Source organism: Pelmatolapia mariae, linkage group LG9, assembly GCF_036321145.2.
Source record: "Pelmatolapia mariae isolate MD_Pm_ZW linkage group LG9, Pm_UMD_F_2, whole genome shotgun sequence".
In the NCBI taxonomy this organism is placed as follows: domain Eukaryota; kingdom Metazoa; phylum Chordata; class Actinopteri; order Cichliformes; family Cichlidae; genus Pelmatolapia; species Pelmatolapia mariae.
In genome coordinates, this window is record NC_086235.1 from 6,867,829 (window position 1) to 6,890,698 (window position 22,870).

Sequence of the window (22,870 nt, forward strand, 5' to 3'; positions counted from 1 at the left end):
TATCCACAAACACAACAAGTTGAAAGTCAGTAATGCTGCTCGGTTTGCAGTCCTGAATATCACAGCACAAGCAGGATTCACTGCACTGTTAATGTTAGCTATGTTATATTGCTGCCTCTTCGGTGGTGTCGAGCCAAACGGACTTTAACGTGTGTTTGAATGAGCTGACGGTGTTACTCCGAAATGACAACACAGGCACGCCTTCTTCAAGACGGGCGCTTTGCTGCATTTATTGCACGCCGTGAAAACTACAAACATAAAACACAAAGGGTTTAAGCGCTTCAGTCTATTAAAAGTAACACTTGTGCTTAAAAAAATAGATAAACATGTCTCCTCTCCTACACAAGATAAAATGCACCTTTACAATATTGTCCACAGAAACGTACAAGCAAGAACATTTTAACTGTTGGAACCAACTATTAACCTTCTTTATACATAAGCCATTTATGTGACACTTACAGACAGTTCACTTGTTAAGCTGAAAGAAAGATGCTTTAATCACAGGAGTCACACATGTGTCCACTGTACCATCTGGGAACTCTTCTTGTTTAGCACTCTTAATAACACAAACACTAAATCCTCCTTCTCTTGTGCTGTTTTGTAGCAGTGTATACACCTGAGACTGTCACCTGTCTGTCTGTCCTGCACTCTCTCTCTGTTTCTTTCTCTCTGATTGTGGAATAAAAGTATGAACATGTATTTATAAGTTACACTTGTGTTTGAATCCTGCAGCTTATCACACATTTGATTTCCATGTGTGACAACTGCAAGTGTCCAGAGTGAGGACAGACTGAGGGACCCACTGCTGCACATCATCTGTGAGGCTTTGCACCCCTGATGATCCACCAGGACAAACTCAGCAGTGTGTGAGGAAGAGGAGGAGGAAGAGCTAGCAGCAGCTGACAGATGGAGAGAATAGACAGACTGTTCCCTGTTTGTGAAGGACTGCTAGGAAAGTTTAAAATAACTAATTGTCTGTCCTGAATCAGTCTTATTAGGTAATGTTCAAATAATGTTATCATTCCAGTGTTTTCAGTGTGGGAGAAAGTACTCAGAGCCTTCAAGTTACACACTATGAAAGGCAGCAACAAGTTAAATATTCAGAAACCTAAAGTATGTATCAGCAGCAGAATGGAGCTAAAAATAAATGTTTGTTTCAGTTCTATGAAGCTTTGAGTATTTTGGATTAGCAGCACTGCTGTGTTTGTTTTATCATATTGCAGTAATTGTTTATATGCTTTATATATTCTGTGGTAAGTTGATCTATAGTGTTACATCATATTCTATAAGGATGTTATGTGTTTGTGTACTTTCTGCCCAGTTTGACCCATTTAGCAGAAGTCGGCCTGTTTAAGGCTCTGATATCTATTCTGTATGACTTAAAGCAGTTATGACATGGTCTGATTTTCTCACCCAATAAAGGAATATTTAATAGATCAGTCTACTCTTCATTCTATCAGAAACAGTTATCACAGCTCGCACATTTTCTTTTTACACATATATGTAAGCAATGAGCCAAATGTAATAATGCCAACAAATTAAACTAACAATATTTGTCTGTTATATATGATACATCTACAGTGGGATGCAAAAGTTTGGGCAACCTTGTTAATAGTCATTATTTTCCTTTATAAATCATTGTTACAATAAAAAATTTCAGTTAAATATATCATATAGGAGACACACACAGTGATATTTGAGAAGTGAAATGAAATTTATTGGATTTACAGAAAGTGTGCAATAATTGTTTAAACAAAATCAGGCAGGTGCATAAATTTGGGCACTATTGTCATTTTGTTGATTCCAAAACATTTAGAACTAATTGTTGGAACTCAAATTGACTTGATAAGCTCAGTGACCCCTGACCTACATACACAGGTGAATTCAATAATGAGAAAGAGTATTTAAGAGGGTCAATTGTAAGTTTCCCCCGTCTTTTAATGTTTTTTTGAAGAGTAGCAACATGGGGGTCTCAAAACAACTCTCAAATGACCTGAAGACAAAGATTGTTCACCATCATGGTTTAGGGGAAAGACACAGAAAGCTGCCTCATAGATTTACACTGTCTGTTTCCACAGTTAGGAACATAGTGAGAAAATGGAAGACCACGGGCTCGGTTCAGGTTGAGGCTCGAAGTGGCAGACCAAGAAAAATCTCGGCTAGACAGAAGCAATGAATGGTGAGAACAGTCAGAGTCAACCCACAAACCAGCACCAAAGACCTACAACATCATCTTGCAGCAGATGGAGTCACTGTGCATCGTTCAACCATTCGGCGCACTTTACACAAGGAGATGCTGTGAGTGATGCAGAGGAAGCCTTTTCTCCACCCACAGCACAAACAGAGCCGCTTGAGGTTTGCTAAAGCACATTTGGACAAGCCAGTTTCATTCTGGAATAAGGTGCTGTGGGCTGATGAAACTAAAATTGAGTTATTATCACATAACAAGGGGCATGGAGGAAAAAGAACACAGCATTCCAAGAAAAACACCTGCTACCTACAGTAAAATATGGTGGTGGTTCCATCATGCTGTGGGGCTGTGTGGCCAGTGCAGGGACTGGGAATCTTGTCAAAGTTTAGGGACACATGAATTCCACTCAGTATCAGCAGATTCTGGAGATCAATGTCCAGGAATCAATGACAAAGCTGAAGCTGCGCCGGGGCTGGATCTTTCAACAAGACAACGACCCGAAACACTGCTCAAAATCCACTAAGGCATTCATGCAGAGGAACAAGTACAACATTCTGGAACGGCCATCTCAGTCCCCAGACCTGAATATTATTGAAAATCTGTGGTGTGAGTTAAAGAGAGCTGTCCATGCTCGGAAGCCATCAAACCTGAACTAGAGATATTCTGTAAAGAGGAATGGTCCAAAATACCTTCAACCACAATCCAGACTCTAATTGGAACCTACAGGAAGCGTTTAGAGGCTGTAATTTCTGCAAACGGTGGATCTACTAAATATTGATTTCATTTCTTTGTTTGTGGTGCCCAAATTTATGCACGTGCCTGATTTTGTTTAAACAATTATTGCACACTTTCTGTAAACCCAATAAATTTCATTTCACTTCTCAAATATCACTGTGTGTGTCTCCTATATGATATATTTAACTGACATTTTTTATTGTAACAACCAATGATTTATACAGGAAAATAATGACTATTAACAAGGTTGCCCAAACTTTTGCATCCCATTGTATATATACACACTGTCAAAGGTACTTGTCTTTGAGTGAAGATTTAACATGATAGGAAATGTAAATAACTGCAACTTGAATCTTTGACACAGAGTTCAAGCTCACTGCTGTAATATATCATAATAATCTGACAATAAATATAATATTGGCCATATTATATTTACATTACTAAAGTGAGATGACTTTAGTCTCATGAGCCATGTTAGCTAATTGTTATTTACTAACAAATCTTAAAATGACTGTTGTTAGGGTTCAGAAGTTGAGGAGGAAGACCAAAAATAATGACCATTGATCCGGCCGGGTGCAGTTAGACGACATTTTAATGAATACGCGCGGAGAGATGAATCCTGTACACAGACAGCATTGATCTCTGCTCAACAACGACACAAACAAAGGTTTTATAGGGTTGGGGGTAATACAACGCCCCTTCCTGCATTAAGCAGACACAGTTACATGCATACGTCAATCCAAAACCACAAATGTTCAGTTAACTTTGACATAGTTTAAAAAGAACATCGTCTTCAGCTCGAAGCCAGGTGCTTCCCCCAGCTCGCCTCCGCTGTCGCTTATCTCTGGAACATCCTGCACCTGCTTCTTCATCAAGCAGTCACGTATACACAAAAATACAGTCACAGCAAAACATGCTTAAACTTTCACCTACAAATGATTCTAACTGAGTGTGTGTGTGTGTGTATATGCCATGACCTCGTCTGCACTCTGTCTCACCTCGCACCTCTAGTCATCTTCAGACATAAGGCCCGCACATACACAGCTGAAACTATATGTGTCGGTATGTGTGTATGTGTGTAATAATCTTGACATATATATAAAATATATAAAACAAATGTTTCAATCTAATACAACTACTTAAAACTTAATCAAAGCTTAATCAAAGATATAAATGCATAATAAAATAACCTGCTCTTAGCTTGCACTTAGACTCTGCTTTCAGTTTCACTTTTGCAAAGCATGGCGTTTCCTGTCAGCCTGCAACTCAGTCTCTCACTCACTGAAGTCTGTGCAGGTTCAGTGTAAGAATAAAACCACATTCAAAAAGCCTTTAAAATTATAGATTCAACTCAACAGTTTAAAGTGGTTCTTACTGGACCTGTAATAAAAGCTTAATTGGGTGCCAATATGTTTAAACATCTAAATGCACTATCCCTACTTGGAGATTATGTGATTAATGCCATGGTACTATGAACAATAACAGTGAAATAATTTCTCTAATCCCAATACTGTTCAGTACAGAAATGAAACCCAACAATCATGTTGTTACAGTCCCGTGGTCTCAGCCTCAGATACTCAACCAAAGTGATGTCATAAAAAAACTGAAAGAACAAAAAAAAATTTGTTCTCCTACATGTCTGTCACACAATGCTGTGTGAAACGTTTCTCGCGGTTAGTATCATGGTTGCTAGGCAACCTGAGCAGCGCGACAAAGGCCAGACGTCCCATTTCACGAGCCTCTCACTTCCGCACTTCTCATACTTTCTAGTACGCGAACTGCACGTATTAGAAAGCGTGCAGTGGCTGGATTGGGACACAGCATCTGTGTACCATAAAAAGGGGAGTACGTTCACTCCCTTTCCAGGATTTTGTGGCATACCTCACAAACATCCTAAGGTCATGAGAGAGGTCGTATCTTCTCTTTCTGATATATGGTATGGCAAACACATCTGTATCTGTTTAAGTATAAGAACCCTTTGTTTAGGTGAACTGCTGGACTCCCTGGCCCAGCTATCTGGGGAGGCATTTACACACACGCATATCTACATGTACACACAGACTGGTCACACATATGCCTGTTTGAGAGTCACATGTTAATGAAACTATGCATATTCATGTAACCACAATAAAAGCAGTGCTAGGAAAAAGCCAGCTGAGAGTCTAACTCTCGTTGAAGTGGGTGGAGCAACGCTTGACCTCAGTTGGCTCCCTGCACGCGAGATCACACAAAGAGTTCCGCCTGGTGGCTTATGTTTGCTATTTGCAGGAGGTTGTCTCGGCTGTTCCAGCAATAGGTTTGTAACTAGATAAATCTAACAGTGTCTGTGTGGTTTCTCTTAGTAACCATTTCTGCCTTAACCAGCAGGGTTGACTTAAACCCAACAGACCCTCAAACCAGAAGAGGATCTTTCTGTCTCTTCAGATTCACTGTGATGGGAGTGATTTCAGCCCTGAGTGATCACGCTGATGTTTGCACAGAGCAGATAATTTAGTGAATGTTTTGGCACATTGGTAACAGTGAAACAGTTTATTAGTAATGTGGGATCGTTTGTGTTCGGAGTATGAACTGAGATTCCTGAAGCTCTTGTCACACTGGTCACAGCTGTAGTTTCCTTCCATGTGTATACGTTCATGCTTTTTACGACTACTTGAACATGAGAAGCTTTTGTCACAGTATCTGCACTTGTATGGTTTCTCTCCTGTGTGGACTCGTTTGTGTGTTTTAAGGCTACCGGCACTGTTGAAGGATGCCCCACACTGATCACAGAGGTGCTTTTTGACCCCACTGTGAATGAGTTCATGTTGTTTTAATCCACTTGATGTGGTGAAGCTTCTCCCACATTCGTTGCAGTATTTAAGTTTGTCTCCAGCGTGTTTATGTTGATGTGTTTTTAGGGCCATTTGCTGAGTGAAAGCTTTTCCACAAAGGGCACATTTATGAGGTTGTTCCTCAGTGTGGGTAAACGTGACGTTTTAGTTGTGTGTCTGTAGTACAGCGTTTGCCACACTGATCACAGCAGTACACATCATGTCCGGTGTGAATGCGTAGGTGTGTATTTCGGCTCCCTATCCGGCTGAAAGTTTTTCCACAAATGTCACAGCTGTATGCCTTAACTCCAGAGTGGGTAACTAGATGCCTCTTTAAGTGGCTACTGTGAGTAAAAGCTCTGCCACACTGATCACAGCTGTACGCTTTAACTCCACTGTGGATGAGTTGGTGTGCTTTTAGGGAACGCTTCCAGGAAAAAGTCTTTCCACACAATTCACAACTGAACGGTCTCTCTCCAGTGTGGATGACCTGATGACGTTTTAGTTTAGACTTAGCAGGAAAACCCTTCCCACACTCGTCACAGGTGTATTTGTTCTCTCTCTTTCTTCTGTGAGGTTTGTCGGCCTCCTGAGAGCGCTGACTTCTCGCTCCATGTTGGTCCTGCAGTGACAGAGAAACAAACAGAGGCAGTGAGTGAAATGCAGTCGTGGAACAAACTCAACCTTCAAACTCCCTCCATTAACACTAGTTTTAAACCTGAAGGTGGAGTGTGGCATCAAACACCTTAAAGGTCTATTATCCCCCACCTACTGGTAGTAGAAACACATTACATCCAACCTGCTGTTAAAAATAATTCATGACTGTTCAAACAGTAAAATCATGCCCAACCTTCCTGCTTGTACACAAATATTAATACTAACATGCTAACACACTCATAATAGTAAAAAATGTTTACAGGTCTATGCTTTTTTATATTTCCCGTTCCTGATATTAGTTTGTTCAATGATAACAGATCCATTGTAATAGTTAACAGGTTCTTAGTCATTCAGGTCATCGTACTCTAAGGAGCTTGGAAGGCAAACATGTTCAAGCTTGCTTGAAGACGTTTTCACCTCTCATCCCAGAATCTTCTTTAGTTCTTAATGGGAGTGTCCCCCAAAAGGGCCATGGACCCCCTATTGATCCTCTACCTAATCACACCAGCCATGGTGTAAAAACAGGTGTGGGTCACAGTCAGCCAAGGTTTCAGATGAACCTATTATGAAACTTAACCCCACCTAGAGCTGGGCGATATAAGATTTTTTCATATCACGATATGTTTTTTTCATTTCAGGCGATAACGATATATATCACGATATAAGCCAAATAACTATATTTGTAAGATTTAAATGGTCCGTTGCTCACAAGTAAAATGTGAAATAATCAGCAGCTTGTTTTGATTTAAATATTTATTTCCCATAATAAGTTCAACAGGGTAGATGTACTTAAGGAACATGAGACTTTTTCAGATAAATAGGCAAATATTGCAAACTACACAAAAGGCAGCCGCTAAAGCGTTTAAGTTTCAAAATAGAACAAACAAAACAGACTACTAAATTGTCAATTCCACTTAGAAACAAAATATTAATTCTAAAAATAAATCTTAGTTTGTTTTACAGAAGAACAGACAAACTTTTGTCAATATCAAATAAACTGAGAACTAAAAGGAAATTCTCAATCTCTCCTTGTTGTATAGCTTAGCTTTTCAAACAGTTTTAAAATAAAGATGCTAACTGAACATTCTTCATATATCTATCTATATATATCTATATATATATATATATCTATATCTATATCTCTCTATATATATATATATATCTCTATATATATCTATCTATCTATATATATATCTCTCTCTATATATATATATATATCTCTCTATATATATATCTCTCTCTATATCTCTATATATATATATATATATATATATCTCTCTCTATATCTCTATATATATATATATATATATATATATATATATCTCTATATATATCTATATCTCTATATCTCTATATCTCTATCTATATATATATATATATATATATATATATATATATATATATATATATATATATATATATATATATATATATATATATATATATATCTATCTATCTATCTATCTATCTATCTATCTATCTATCTATCTATCTATCTATCTATCTATCTATATATATATATATATATATATATATATTCTGGGCGATATGGCCTAAAATTCATATCGCGATATAATTTGAAGCACGTGCGGTAACGATATATATCGCGATATATTCTTTTCTTCTGTATAACGTATTTTCCACACTATAAGGCACACTTAAAATCCTTTAATTTTCTCAAAAATCGAGAGTGTGCCTTATGTATGAATTCTGGTTGTGCTCACTGACCTTGAACCGATTTTGGTGTGCAGAAATCTGTTAAAAAATGTTTTAGTACAACTTTGGTAAGCCTGCTGATGGACTACTTGATGGATTGTCAGAGCATTACGGCTGCCGTGGTTAGGAGCTTCGCGGAGTAATCTGGGTCCAAAACTCCGTCCACTTCAGGTCCCAAAGTCAAACGAACACTGAGAGTTAAAAACGGTCTAAATTCTTTCATCTTTAATTAAATCATCAGCGTTGCTGCTTTATCAGGTGTAACAATTAAGTTTAACATCCATGAAAACAGAATTTATTAAATTTAACGGCGTTAGAAGTTAACAGGAAGTTAGCTCACTAGTTTATACCTAAACATTTCATACCATGTTCTGACTGAAAGATTTTTGAAACTAATTCAAACGTACAGCTCTGCTATCACTTCCAACCGAAATGAAGACACAAAACTAAACAGCAGTGGCGTTTGCAGGGTTACTGAATTTGGACTACCTGGTATATAATGTTGTGCTACGTGATTGCTAGCGACACAGCTATGTTAGCATAACATTGGCACAGTGAAGCTGGTGGATGAACGGCAACTTTTTTTCCACTCGATAAAAGTTAACGTGAGGGATTCTGGTGGTCAGGGACAAATGCAATCGCATAGCAGGATGCTATACATGGGCCAAACTTCAGTCAGGAGAACATAATTTGCAGATGATAATGGTTGTAGCCGCTGCGATGCTTTCGACCAAAACAGGCGCAGCTTGATGACATCATCAACATGCGCTATCGCGATAGAGCGATATAGTCAAAATCTCTATCGTTGGCCAAATCTATATCGTTTCTATCGTATATCGTTTCTATCGCCCACCCCTAATATATATATATATATATATATATATATATATATATATATATATATATATATATATATATATATATATATATATATAAGATAAATAAACTTTAGTCTGACAAAAACCGAATGACGAATTAGCACTTTCAGTCAGAGATTGAGCATGCACCGGTTTATTGTATTTCCAGACTTGCTTTCGGCACAATTTACAGTGCGCACTACTCTGTTTTTTGTCAGACTTGAAATAGCCGAATACCTTCACACTACGGAACTTCTATGGCCCTTCCGTTCGACAATCTCTCCGGCATTGGAACCATCATCTGTTTTCTCTTCGGTCACGCTCTCGGTTGATTTTTCTCTAGTCGGCACACTCAGTTCCTCCATTACCTGGGCGGCACGGCGGCTGACTGCTTCCCAAACAAATACACATGTGCGGCTTCGAACTTGTGCTGTACGTAACAAGTCATGTGACGTGACGCTGCGGGTGTGATTGGTTCGGCTCTGCACTACTTAATTTGGATTGGCTGTTCTTTTTTTTCTTTTTTTTTTTAAGAGAGCAAGAGAGATGAGGTCTATCACAATAGTTTAATTTTTCTATCGAGAAAAAGTTATTTCGCAATACATATCGTTATCGTTCTATCGCCCAGCTCTAACCCCACCCTATCATGTGATTTCCTGAGGTCAAAAGGCCCAGGATGTGAGTGGGTGTTAAGGCGTCTGCGAAGGGATCTGAAAACTGGATTATAAATGGCAGCCAGTTGGTGTCGTAACCCACCGCCTCTGAGTCCCAGTAATTTTTTTTTTTGCCTGTCCAGTATGGCACCGTAACAATAAGAATTATTGTCTTAAGGCCAAAGAAAATTTTCGGAAGGGGCACGACCGAGCCACGGGTGCCAGGCACCACCAAGCAGCCACCAGGAGTGAGCCAGTAACAACTTCAAAAGTGGTCAAAAAAATCATATTTAAACCATCCCGTCATCCCATCTGACATTTGGCAAACAAAAAACATCTTTATCACACCCCTCCAGGGTGCTCCTAATCCCTTGATTAATGGGAGGGTCCATATGCTAATAAATCAACCACTTTCCAAAAACTTTTCCAAAAATAAAATCAATTATGAATTTACATAACAAAACTAGGTCAGCATATTCTTACAACTTTAAAGAACAAATAAAAGTGAATACAAATTGCGTTTTATAAACATTCAACAAAATGGCCACAACATGTGCTGTTCAAAGTTGCATTTAAAACATGGGAGGGACTGTGATCATTTTCCCCACGCTGAGCCACTACAGCTGATTTTAGGGTTCCCACCTGCTCAAGCCCACTTTAACCTCTTCCCTGCTCATGTTCCTGTTTAGAGGCAAAGTCACCCTCTACAATGTAGGCAAAAGAAGATACACATATGTTTTATTTTCCTTTAATTTCCACTTAACTGATTCAAACACCTTTATTAGAAATAAATAGTTTGTATTTCATCTACTAATTTTATTTTATTATTACATTCATGTAGGACAAGGTTCAGTTAACTTTGGATAAAAACATGTGGTAAAAATGTTCATCAAGGAGCTACTTTTAGCTCCTTAGTAAAGATGTTAAATCAGTAGTTCAACTTTTACTAATAAACTTATACGTTTTCTTTAGGTGAGAAGACATCGCATATTTACAAAAGTGCTCAGATGTTTTCAAACACGTCTGTTACCCACCAGCTCGATAGCAGACGAGGATCATTTGAGCCCGGCAAGAACAGCGGACTCCCACAAACCATTTTCAAACCCCCCGCAGGTTAAACATAATATATAAGTGTCTTAGATTTATTTCACTGTTTTATTGTTCCTGAGTAAATCGGTTTGGCTGAGATTAAAGTTAAGCCTCATAACATATTATAGCACAGTTAAATAATAGGGGACGGCAGTAAAAACTCTGTAAAAAACTCATCAAGTATGCTGGTGTTCCAATTGTACAAATCATACTTGAGATTTGAGAAAGGGCCATAGATTCCTCACCTTCTGTGTTGAGCTCATTGTTTCCTCTGTAGTGACTCAGCTGAGTCCAGATGGCTGAAAATGTTCCTCTGCTGCTCCGTCAGACTCTTCTCCTCCTGCTGATCAGCTGGGACACAAAACAGATCTTTGTTAGGCTCCACACTGCACTGAAGAGTCAAAGTGTCTCATATGTTCATCTGACAACACAAAGTACAAATTTCACTCTGATTGGTTGTAGAAATCTTGTGAGACGTGTTATGCTGCAAAGTGAGGTAACTCTCTCACTCACTTATACTTCAGGAGTAACTTTGTGACATTGGCTCTAATATTCTAAGCAGCCCTTTACTATGACAGGGCCAGAAAGTCATGTTTGAAGGTTTGGGAGAAGGACCATGTTAAAGGTGGATTGGGGTTTATACACTTTGTTATGATACAGGTAAGGCTGTAAGAGCCTGAGAAGGTGTCCTGAATGAACCTCTAAAACCAGTTTTCAGCTAACGACTCTGCTTCAGTCTGGAAAACAGCAACTACAAGTTTAAAGACTCCATCAACAATTCACACCCAGCAACAGCCTGAACAGCTCCTCCTGTGGTTTCCACAAACAGGGACAGACCTGTTACTCCCCCACCCCACACTTTTAACTCCTTCAGTCCCACCACCTCCACTATTCCCCAACAACCACTGATTAAAGCTCATTGATCAAATGCTGTGATTGCAGCAACTCACTCACTGTGAACGGTAATCATGGCCATTGATTAAGGAGCTTTGACCAGTGGTTTCAGTGCTTTCCTTCCTGCTTTGACTGCAGTTGTGTTTGACACAGGAAGACATTATTACATTCTTCACGATTATACTTTATTCTTTTTGGGGGAAGTGCAGCTTTCAACCTTCACATGATTCAAGTTAACCAAACAAATCAATCTTAACGATCACAGGTGGGAAAACTTCTGTAGATAAACTAAAATAAAACCCAACATTCAATCCACAAAATGATTAAAAACATGATTCTCCCAAATCACCAAGAGCTGCACATTAACCAGCACAATATATTTTTATTCTCTGTGCTTTCAAATATGAACACTGTTTACTTTCATCTCTGTTTCATTAGTTTTTGTTAACATCTTCCTGTGCATCACTGTACAGCAGCCAGACTCATTAAAATGAGACTTTGTAGGAGTTCACTTCCTCTCATGTGTTCATCCACAGCAGCTGGACAATAAAGTTTATTGTGACCCTGATACTGCAGCAGATCGCTCTCATTCATTTCCTGTTATCACTTCAAATAGAAATGAGGCTGTAGAGGTTTGGTGCAGGCAGAAAAACAGCTGCAGGGACAATGAAAAGACTTTTCTGCTCCAACTTCTGCCAGCATGCTGAGCTAATGATTAGTTGGTGTTTTTCTCCAAACACTCTCTCACTCTTCTCTCAACGTGTTCACAATAAACTGTGAACAGACACCGAGGAGAGCAGCAGAAGACCTCATTCAGGAGCTAAACTCAACATGAACTGAACTCACAGTAAAGTTAGCTCGGTGCTTACCTTTAGATGAGCCCACAAACCGAGAGAAACTCCGTGATGAAGCTGGAACTCTTTCCAAACACAGGAAACAGATCAGGGAGCAGAGACCCACGTGGTTCACGCTGATCTCAGCTACGATCCAGGAGACAAGGGTGGGCAGATCGATGCAGATATCGATCCAAACGTTGGTTTAGTTTGTTTTATCATCCAAATTCACTATTTTACTCGCTTAGGATGAAACGGTAGCGCCGTCTGCATAAACTGTGTCCAGCATATGATCCCGGAACAGACTTATTCTTCTTTGTATTGTTTATTGGCGGTTGTCAAACAACAAAATGGTGCATTACCGCCACCAACTGGTGTGGAGTGGAACGTCGACACCCAAGTCCTCCCCAAATGCATACTCTGTTTTAAAAACTGGAAAAAGGCCTGATAACTTTCACTTCTTGAGCCCTTTTGCAGGAAACGTACATTTTGAACAGCGGGCGCATCAACATTATCCCCCTATTCAGCTTCTCTGCGACTCAAAGGTTTGACAGTCACCAATAGTAGTGTTCAAACTAGTATGTCCAAATCATATTCCAGATATGACCACCTTCTCTCTCCTACTCCTTCCTGTGCTTCTCATTTCTCCTACCCTACTTAAATTTTTATACAACCATCGTCCCCTCCTTTCTTCCTCCCACTGTTTTTGTCATGTTTCCTTTATTTCTGGCCTTATTATACTCTTCATCTCTGTCTGACAGAAGTTAATAGCCAGGTCAGTTAACCCATGTTTTGTGGCTTTCTTCACAACTCTGTCGTTTTATTTCCTCTGACTCCATAGTGAGCTGGAATCCATAAAAAGGCAACTATAAGTCCCATCATGTGTATTTTGTAAAATGTTTGCTGAATGTCTGTTAGTACATCTGCTCTACTTTCTGAGCGGCTACACTGTAAACTGGCCAATGAAGAGTTTCAGTCTGAACAAATGGCTGATTGTAACGGACACATATCTTCTACCCACTGAACAGCTAACAGTACTGGAAGCATTTCTCTAGTGCAGGGGTAGGCAACCTTTCTGATGGCGAGAGCCATTTAAAATTTCCTCAGAAGTCAGTGTGCCATATGATTGCATTAGCGATAAATTTAATAACGCTCTATATTAACAGTTACACAATATATAGAACCACTTTATAGAATTATATTTGTTTGCAGATGTTGGCAGCTATCAGCGAATAGTTATCAGCTATTTTGAAACAAAAAAAGACACTTTTTATCTTTTTTTTCAATGGTCATGGGAATTTGCATAATTATGATTAAGGAACTGACCTCACAGCCCATTGTTCCTTCAGTGGGCTGGTTTCAGTCATTATGCAAATGTACTGGTTATAAGGTTTGGGGAAACCTGCAGTCAGCTGAGACTGAAGAAGTCACTTGGATGAGTGACGAAACGTTTCTCCCACAAAACGCTACGTCCAGATGAACAGATTCAACTTTTGGAGAACGGGTAGGATGGTTTGCCAGATAGGATGGATTCCCAGAACACCTGGACAAACTGCGTCCCTTCTCAGCTCAACACGAAATGCGTAATAATTTCTCTGAATGCGGGACGGTTCCGTCTTTTTACCGGACGGTTGGCAACTCCACTAACTAACCTTATGAATAAAATAAAGTTCAACATCAGTAACATCATAGCACCCACCCAGCTGTATAGAAACTCCGTCATGCTAGCTCAGCACAACGAAAATAAACTACACCTAAACTTGGTTTATATCTGACCCAGATAGACTGCTGTCATAACTTCTTACCTGAAGTTCAGTTCACCTGACACTCGGACCAGCGGCTGCCTCGGGTCTCTCCTCCTGCCTCCCCTCTTCCTCATCCACCTGCTGGCATCCACCACTTGTTAATTTTATTGAATCTGTGGAAGCTACGCCATAGCCACCATCAAACAACTGAGTTATTTTTACACACCGGCCAGCATCTGGCCAATCCACCACCTTTCACCTCGGCACCTACCTTGGCACTTGTGCAGGTGAAACCAAAGGGAAGATATGCTTCACCATATTTTCTAGTCTCTGGCTTAGAATGAAGTTGGTTTGGAAACATATTCAGCGATGCTTCATCTCCTGCTTTGCGTTTGTGTGGGAGCCCCGTGCTAGCAGTGTCCAAGCGTTGGGTATTTTTTCCCTTTTCATGCTGCGCCCCTCTGCAATGGCTCTGCGCCCCCCCCCCCCCCCCCCCCAGGGGGCGGGCCCCACACTTTGGGAAGGTCTGGTTTTTACCGTTACAAAAAAAAAAGAAGAAAGAAAATCATCGGGCCACTGAGCAAATGCCCAGTATACCCAATGATACAATGGCCAGTCCAGCTATGGTCGTGTCATCAGTTAACCCTTCGCGTGCCTAAGTTTGCCCACCCCTGGTGTACAGTATCTTATGGATATATTATTCCAGTGTTTTTTCTCAAAATTTTCTATGCAATTTTGTACTGTCCACTGCTTTAACAAAACAAATTTCCCCCGCTTGAGACTAATAAAGGTTATCTTATTGTATGCAACCGAGACTACATAAGTAGTAATATAGAGGCAGCATTTTTGCCCCCCCAACCACCCCCACACCCCTCACCCCCCACACCCTCCCCCCCTCCCCACCACCCTGCGCGTCCATGTGAGTCCGTGTATGCGTGTACGGGCTTTGCACGTGCATGTAAGTTCAGGGGTCATGTGAGTTCACATGTGTTTAACAGCGTTTTATTTAATGAAACCACTATGTGTTTTAATTAAACTGTTTTTAAGGATTGTATAGGTCTCAGTGCTCTGTTATTTACACATAGATGATTTATTTAATTTAACTGCTTTAGGAGCATTTCACATTCTTTAGCGCTCTGAAAGAGACAGAGGCCACTAGTTTTTAAATAGAGCATCACAAACAACATGTATTCCTTTAGAAATAAACTTTTCTTGTGATATTTCTAAAAACCGCATATTCTTAACTAGCCACACACTGCAACAGTAAGACTCAATGATTAGACAGAGGAGCTTACAGGTAGGCCCCCAACAGTCAGCATAAGAAGTCATAAAACAATAAAAGCGGCTTCCTTATCAAGAGCATCCCAGCACACACATCCCAACTGTAGTTCCATAGTTTTCCACCTTTTTTCTTTACAAACTGCTCCTTTATCTGGCAATTACACCTCCTACTGACTAACCGAACCTCCATAGTTTTTCCACTGTTTGCTTTACAACCTGCTCTTTATATCTGCATCTCAGAGGCCAACTGAAACCAAATCCACCTATATAAAAACACCCCATCAGACACAGTATTTTCCTCAGCACTTCATAACAGCCGCAAGGTATATCGTTTTAACTTTTTATTTTTTCGGATCCCAGACACAGCGGTGTGAGGTAGTTAGCACACAATTTGGCCATGTAGAAAGCATCGTTTGTTTGGAACACATCAGCAGAGAGGTAGAATTCATCGCTGTTCATAAGAGTTTAATTTAATCAAACCTCATTTTACGGATCTAAGTGGCTCCTCATCACTAGCCGATTCACCATATTATTCAAATATCAGAATTTTCGGAATGATGATCCAAGCGGGACACAGAGGCTGCTAGTTTTAACGCACCAGAATGCAAATAGAAATAAAAGCCTGACTATCCTGAGAGCCTAGCCGCAGCGACACCTTTCTTTCACACGGTTGCCTGGATGTGCGTTGGAGCCGACTTTGCTACCTGCACAGAGCGTTTCTGACAGTCGGGCGTTGCTTATACAATAGAGAAAAGCAACAATACAGCGTGTTTCTCTGCTCCAAGACATCAGCGGGCCTTTCACACGGTAAGCATGTCTGTTATACCCAGTGCATAAATGTCTGTATGTCAGTGCTGATTATTCAAACCCTGTTTAAAATGTGACACATATGTTGTCCGAAAACATTTCCTCTAAATTTGCAAAGTTACTGATTTAAAAATATATTTTCGAATTTTTAGTTGCATGTCAAACATATGATAGACTCTTGAGCATATTTATATAGCTACATTCACAATGGTATAACCATGCTAAATAAATGCTGCCCAAGCACCAGTGCACTCTAATGCAAGCCTCTGAACTGTATGTTGATAAGTACATGAAGTGCACCTCTACCTCTATAGCTGAAAACAGTTTGTATCCGCACTCTGAGGGTCTGCTGAATTGTTTTTAATATGGCACTTTTTACGAACTGCAGATTCCTCTTTATTGGAGATAGTGTCCTAAAGCTACTGTTGCTCATACTTACTGAGTTCCCTAGCTACTTCCTTACTATGTCAGTAAACTGTTTGAAAAGGAAGGTGTTGTAGATTTAAAGAAACATCCTAATTGAAGCAAAGGCAAAAAATTGGAATGAATTTTATGTGACTGTTCATATTAAAGCCAACAACAAGTGAAAATCCAAAACCGGCTCCAATCCTTTGTATTAATGATCTCCCCCCCCCCCCCCCCCCCCCCCCTCTCTCTCTCTCTCTCTCTCTGTGTGTGTGTGTGTGTGTGTGTGCGTGCCCTCACAGAGGGAGGGTCACGCATTTCCAGTCAGTTTTTTTACAAGAAGCATAGCTCATACAATGGTATAAATGTATTATTTACAATACTTTATAAATATGAAACTCTAAAGATTTTGAGTTCACGTACATTGTGAAACAAGAATCTAAATATTTGTGTCACAATGATTTTGTCATGGTCCTGAGTTTGAGGACTGTGTTTTGTGTTTCTTTATATTGTTCTATGTTCTTGTTTATTCTGTTTTGTCTTTTGTTTAAGTTTGCTATGTGTTAGTGTTTTTGTTTCATGCCTGCCTGTGTTCCCTCTGTCTGTCCATGGTGTCACTGTGTCTGCTCGTGAGTCTGCCTGTCAAGTTCTGTGTCCTGTTTGGTTCTCTGTGTCTGTTAGTTTCCTGTTTTATTGTGAAGGTCTGCGTCTCATGTGAATGAGTTCAGTTTTACCTCTCGTCTCGTTAATTACTCCCAGCTGTGTCCCCCACCTGTTTATAATCTCCCTGTGTTTCTCTGTGTGTATTTAAGTCGTGTCTTCTGTCTTTGTAGTTGCTGGTCCATCTGTGTATCCACCATGTTTCACTCGTGTGTTCTCCCTGCTGTCTGTCGTCGTTTACCTCTGCTCATCATCATCCTTCATGTTCAGGTCCTGGTTTGTGTTCAGTAGTTTAGTTGTTCCCAGTATAGTTTAGTTCTTTCTCCGTTTGCCGTTTGTCCATTTTTATTTTGTGTTTAATAAACCACCTTCACACCTTTACAAGTGCCTGCGTTTGGATCCTCCTTTATTACTTCCACACGGCTCATCTCACTCGCCGTGACAGATTTCTATAAAAGCATGTTGTTTATGGGGATAATGTGACAAATCTTTTGTGTGCCCTATTAATGATCAATGGTAGTTGAAGAGGAAGCTTGAACCCTGGCTCTGGACATTTTCATGACAAGTGACAGCGCAGACATCTACTAATGAGAGAACATGTTTTATCATCATAAACACTGTGATATGAAGCATTGTTAAAGTGTCACTTCAGTAATGTTGACTCATGTTTTTTAATAGATGACTTCAAAACACTTGTTAGAGTGGATTGTTAAATGTTTGTCATTTTTATGCTTGCCAACTTTGATGAAAGGGATTCCACTGTCCTTCCCCCCAGATTCTCGGGGTTCTGGGTAGGGGGCTGTAGGTTTGCTTACAGACACATCCTATCTGGAAGGTCTGTTTGATGTAAGCTTCCTGCCCAGCAGGAGGTCTCACACACACACACACACACACACACACACACACACACACACACACAGTGCCTCGTCTTTGTAACCAAGGGGGGTTAAGAGGGGAGGTACGTGTTGTAAACTATTGTGTGAACTGTCTCTCAATAAATAGCTGCGAGGGAAGCTGCTCTTTGAAGGACTTTGGGCTGGAGACAGGTTAGGAGCGTGAGCTCCAAGAGCTGGTTCTTGACCAAAGGCCTCCCTTGCGCAAGTAATCGATCGAACACTGTTGCCTTGTTTTCTTTCATGATGAATAAGTCTCTAGAACTAGCGGGGTTTGTGGGAACAGACCCAACACACTAAACTCTAATTTCTGTGGTTTATTTTAAGTTTACAGAATATAACGTGGTAAGACGACGAGTTTTACTTCTCACTGTCCGTGTTATGTGTATCTATTTATCATGTGTGCTACTTTTCTCTGTGGACTGTAAAATGTTTCATTGTGTTCATGAAATAAACCAGACTTTCACTGTCTGCATCTTTTACTGTTTTTCTGCTTTTGTTCACTCCAAGTTTGACAAAACCTACAGATATCCAGAGTTAACTCACTAACAATGTGGAGCAGTCTCAGTGTATTTAGCTGCTTTTTCCCTAAACACAATCAACTGAGAGAAACGCTTGTAGTCCTCACTTTGGTCATTTTGAACGCTGAAGGAGATTTGTTCCATAGACACCTTATACTAGTGTTTCCTGCACTTAATCCATCACTACTATGTTCTATTTAAATCCAGATTCCTTTTATAGCTTGCAGTGAAATGTGTTAACCGTTGCTTAATGGGACAGAAGTACAAGTCACTCTTTACTAACACATTTGTAGATAAGTTTATTGCTGAACGACACCGCTAGCAGTTTCACTCACTCTTTAGGTTTTTGAAGTTTTGTGTGTAATGGTTTAGTCTATCAAACCTTACCCTTTTCTCCCCAGTATCACAACAATATGACTCCCAAAGTACGGATCAGTAAACAACCAATGATTCTAAAGCCAGAACAGAAAGATACAGTTGGAAGATGAATGATTGCGTTTTTATGATGCATAGTAAAACTACCCCCTCTTCTTCTTCTCTGTGTTGCTGTTGTTCTTGTGTGTGTGTGTATGCCTTAGGAGTCAAATAATACATTAGCCATACTTAAAAAAATCTGAATTTCATTTAGAACTGAGATTCTAAGTTGTAAGCAGAAATCTTATGCTCAGCCAGAAGCATGTTTCCCCACTTTCACAAGCTTTACTTACACAGCCTCACACACAGTAGATTTTTAAAGTTTTTGGGTACAATGGTTTAGCCACAGATGTAACTACTACTTTTGATAAAGACCACTTCACCTGCATATGTCTCATATGTCTTAAGAAGTTAAGCATCTTAAACTCCCAGCCTTTCAGTTTGTTATGAACGACTTATATTTCTAACATTTTGTGATGTAAAAGTGAACCATGTGGCTTTTTTTTATTTTCTGTGTGATGGAATGACTTAAGACACGAGTTATTTAAACAATTATAAATGACAGTGTGATGGCCATAGTACTTTATGAGGGTCAAATATGTTAAGGATAATGTTTATCAATGTAAATTGCAAAGAACTTTTGGATAGAATATAACATTTTGTAAACAGTTACCTCAGAAGCTGTACTGTCAGACCTATGTATGTACGGTAAAACTTTCCACAGTACTTCCACTTAAGTAAGTAAGTGAACACATAAAGTCACCCTTACCAATAATCCACTGCTCCTTGAAAAAAGTAGCACAAACAGACAACTGACTCAGCAATGATGAGTAGAGCTACCCGAGGCCGAGACTCAAGCAGAAGAAAATTAAAAGGTGTTGTTTTTGTGGCTCGAAAAATTAAAGAAAATATGTTTAATAGTTCAACAAGACCCGCACCTTCAACACATGTACATTCAAATTTTGAAACAGGCTCAACATTGCTGTTTGTTCAATAGTTTTTGTTGGGTCTGTTCCCACAAACCCCGCTAGTTCTAGAGACTTATTCATCATGAAAGAAAACAAGACAGTCGATCGATCAATCACTTGCGCAAGGGAGGCCTGTGTCCACCACGAAAATGACCTCGACGACGACCTCCCTTGCTGCCTTTTTATTGAGAGAAAGTTCACACAAAACACGTCATAGCAAAGCAACGCCCACTTGGTTCTAAGACAAGGCTTTGTATGTATATGTGTGAACTTCTATATGCAAGTAGGAATGTGTGTGTGTGTGTGTGTGTGTGTGTGTGTGTGTGTGTGTGTGTACGGGTTCGTACTATCCTGGTGGGGACCAAAATCTGACTTTTACTATCCTGGTGGGGACTTTCTGCACCGTGGGGACCAAAATCCAGGTCCCCTCGGGGTTGAAAGCAATTTTCACACTCAAAATGCGGTTTTACTGTCAGGGTTACAATTAGGTTATGGTTAGGTTTAGGGTAAGGGTTAGGGTTAGGCATTCATTTTTAATGGTTAGGGTTAGGGTAAGGGGCTAGGGAAAGCATTATGTCAATGGGATGTCCCCACGAGGATAGCAAACCAGACATGTGTGTGTGTGTGTGTGTGTGTGTGTGTGGGGCCTCCTGCTGACCAAAGGGTCGTAAACGCAGGAAGCTTACATCAAAAGAAGCAGATCTTCCAGATAGGATGTATCTGCAATAAAACATTACAGCCCCTCACCCAGAACCTCGAGAATCCGGGGAGGGGGACAGTGAAATTCCTTTTGTAGAGATGGTAAGCATAAAAATGACAAACATTTAACAATTCACTCTAACAGTTTTTATCCGTTCGAAAAAGTCATTTTATGGCTTTAATGTTTCCAGCTGATAAGGAGAATGAGTGCATTTCCACCGTGCGTCCAAAGGCTTTAAACATCCGCTTTGTCTGTAACGAAAGTATCAAACTACAGAGCATTGTTTTTACTAAAATTCAACATTTTCAGATGAAAATTTGGCTGCTTTTTGTTTTTTTTTCACTGTAACACAGTGAACACAGTGTACAGTTATAGAGATGTACTCTAAACTTACTCGGTGTTGCTTAGCGTGTAATATCAGCCTCGGATCCCGCCGATCGTCATTCGTCGAGGAGAAAAAACAGACAGCTAATCCACCGGCCCGATGACAAATTCTCACGTCTCGCTGACGTCAGGGTTCTCTACTCAATGAATGCCGATTCCAGGGATCCGGCGTCGAAGGACCAATTAATGATAGGTTTGTAGCTTAACCCGATTCGCTGGAACGTTGAAGACAATGTAATTACACAGCAAAGCAAGACATGAGTAGGCAAAGTTCTTTATGTTTCCGTGCACGGGGAGGCCTGTCTGGAGCCAAGTGTCGTTCCACCCACTTGACCTCCGTCAGACTCTCAGCCAGGTTCCCCATAGCACTCCTTTTATTGTGGTTACATGAATATGCATAGGTTCATTAACATATGACATCTTACATAGGTATACATGTGAACAAAGAATACCGTGTGTGTGTGTGTGTGTGTGTGTGTGTGTGTGTGTAATGTGACTCCCCAAAGCTGGTGCCAGGAGTCTAGTGGTCCATCTAAACAAAAGGCTCTTAGACTCAAACAGATATACGTGTGTTTGCTATACCATATATCAGCAAGAGAAGATACGACCTCTCCTAGGAGACGTGTGATCTATACCAGAACACTCTGAGGAGGAGTGAACGCACTCCCCTCTCCATGCTACACAGAGTTGTTACAGACCTCCTAGGATGAGACATTCTTTCAATCTACAAATAATTATAGCATATATAATTATATAATTAAGCATATATGAGTAAATATTTCTAAGCATAAATGACAATCATAATACAAAACCTAACATTCCCCCCTTTTTGGCAGTTATGCTAGAAAAGTACCCAGTTATGATCACCTCATATCTGACAGTGTCAAGACAAACATTTTTATACTCAGCATATGTCAACGTACACAGTCTGACAAATATATTAGCAGTTATCCAAGTTCTCATTAATCTCATTCAATGGTAAACTGCATCCTACAAGTGAACAAATGAATTGTCAATGATCAAAAGAGAAATTAACATTTTCAAAAACACTCCAGCTTGGTTGTGCTCCTCTGCAAGACATGTAAATCACACGTCTCTCTGCAGAGTGGTTTGAGTTCTGCAGGGCGTCATAAATGTCTCTTCCAGTTGTTTCCATCACTGTCCATAGGACCAGAGTCCAAATGTATGTAGAATAGACATTCAAACATACCAGTTGAGTTTGTTGTTTGTCAACATGGGTCTCAGCTATCGTGAAAGCTGCAGACCTCTTCAGCACTCTAGTTTTATGGCCTCTACCAACTACCATCACCTGACTTCAGGCCTCTGTCCTGTGGGGGATATTTATGACTCCTCCATTGTCCATCCTCTGCAGGAAAACCCTCTGTGGAAAGGGTGTTGGATCCAGTTATCTTACTGCTGTTATGATCCCAGCAGTCTTCAGAGTGTCATCGTATGCACAGTACAGTGACACAGCATTAGGTGATGTTCATAGGAAACTGCTGTCATCGCCACCATAGCTTCTGGTTCCTGTGCTTTTCACAGAATCATGATGCCATCCTTGGACTCCCCCTGCGTTGTCACTTTTGGAGCTTGGCACGCTCCCCTCATCCTTCAGGTGCCCGTCTGTCGTCCACAATCTCCTCTGTTGGCCTCTGGA

The 22,870-nt window shown here is 40.1% G+C and overlaps 1 long non-coding RNA gene across 1 annotated transcript; it reads right to left on the minus strand.

The window, feature by feature from the left end:
- Positions 1-3,506: 3,506 nt before the first annotated feature.
- Positions 3,507-12,728, minus strand: LOC134635003 (uncharacterized). The gene is made up of 3 exons (XR_010094919.1): positions 12,472-12,728; positions 10,954-11,059; positions 3,507-6,358 (listed from the first exon to the last, which is right to left on the minus strand). It is a non-coding gene; the product is annotated as an uncharacterized LOC134635003 (long non-coding RNA).
- Positions 12,729-22,870: the final 10,142 nt, after the last annotated feature.